We start from the raw sequence: 1,419 nt of genomic DNA, 5'->3' as shown, positions 1-1,419 counted from the left end.
TAACAACCTTTTTTTTTATATACAAGTTCCTTAACTACGGTATCCTTATTTATAGATTATAACGTTTTTAAATCTTATTTTTTGGGTTGTCCACAAACTACGGGAGGTTTTTTTTTTTATTTCTATAAAGAAAATGATGATAATAATAATAAGTTGTGGATTTTCGTTTATAGGTTCCCTGGCGTCACTTTTTTTTTCTTTAAAGTGACATTTCTCTACCTTCAACCACCTGATAGCCCCCCACAAAGTTCCGCGTTTAGTCTAGGCGTCCCTATTTACTATCAGCCCAAAACATTCCTTGAAAATGCCACCCTGCTTGCTACTCTTAAATCCTGCACCTGACTTATCGTCGCTCAATATTAGGTATGATATGAAGTCGGTGAAGTCGGGGGGGGGGGGAGTTCGGAAGCCTGAGAGCATTCATATATATGTACGTATGTATGCATGTATTTATTTATGTATGTATGTATGTATGCATGCATGCATTTATGTATTTAATATTTATTTATTTATTTTTTTATTTAATTATTTATTTATTTATTTATTTATTTTTTCATTCATTTATATATTTATTTCCTTCCTTCCTTTTAGCAGGAATCCCGTTACCTTCCTTCCTTCCTTCCTTCCTTCCTTCCTTCCTTCCTTCATTCATTCATTCATTCATTCATTCATTCATTCATTCATTCATTCATTCATTCATTCATTCATTCATTCATTCATTCATTCATTCATTCATTCACCAACCATTCAACCATTCATTCATTCAACCATTTACTTACTTACTTACTTACTTATTTAATTATTTATTTATTTATTTATTTGTTTATATTTAAATTAAATATATTTATTTATTTAGGTAACCCAAAACTTTGATGAATCAAGCTACGTGAACGCAGAAATACTTCTTGAACACTAGCATAACTTAAAGCAATGTAACTTTTATTCTCTAACTGAAACTAGCATATCTATTTATTTTAGTTTTCGTGGATGATATGCCCGGGACTCGGAATAGGGCGTAAATTAAGAATAATGCGGTTATGTGAGTAAGCCGTCTTACACTTCATTTCCTCACCATAAAACACTGTCAATGAAAGTTTAACTTCATTCCGTTAACTTATATTAACCCCGCATTCCATTAGCATCCCACCTACTCCCTACCACCAACACACCCTCTCTCCTTCTTCCCTTCGCATATTGAAAAAAGAGTGTGAATTAAATTTTTTCATCGTTAGTGAGTTCAAGTTTTTAACGGGCTTCGGGAAACATGCATGTTAAAAATTTTAAAATTCCCGAACTGGTAAGTTTTCCCTAATACTTATGTTCCACACTACTATTGTGGAGCGTGTTCGTTTTGTGTTTCAATTTAAATCATCAATTGATGCAAATTGTCTCTACAATTTCAAGCATCAATTTGTGATA

The sequence above is a fragment of the Phalangium opilio genome, unplaced genomic scaffold (assembly GCF_054372755.1).
Source record: "Phalangium opilio isolate 3A_F unplaced genomic scaffold, DU_Popi_V2 ptg000689l_1, whole genome shotgun sequence".
In the NCBI taxonomy this organism is placed as follows: Eukaryota; Metazoa; Arthropoda; class Arachnida; order Opiliones; family Phalangiidae; genus Phalangium; species Phalangium opilio.
The sequence above is the reverse complement of the archived record's forward strand: the minus strand, read 5'-3'. Positions refer to the sequence as shown.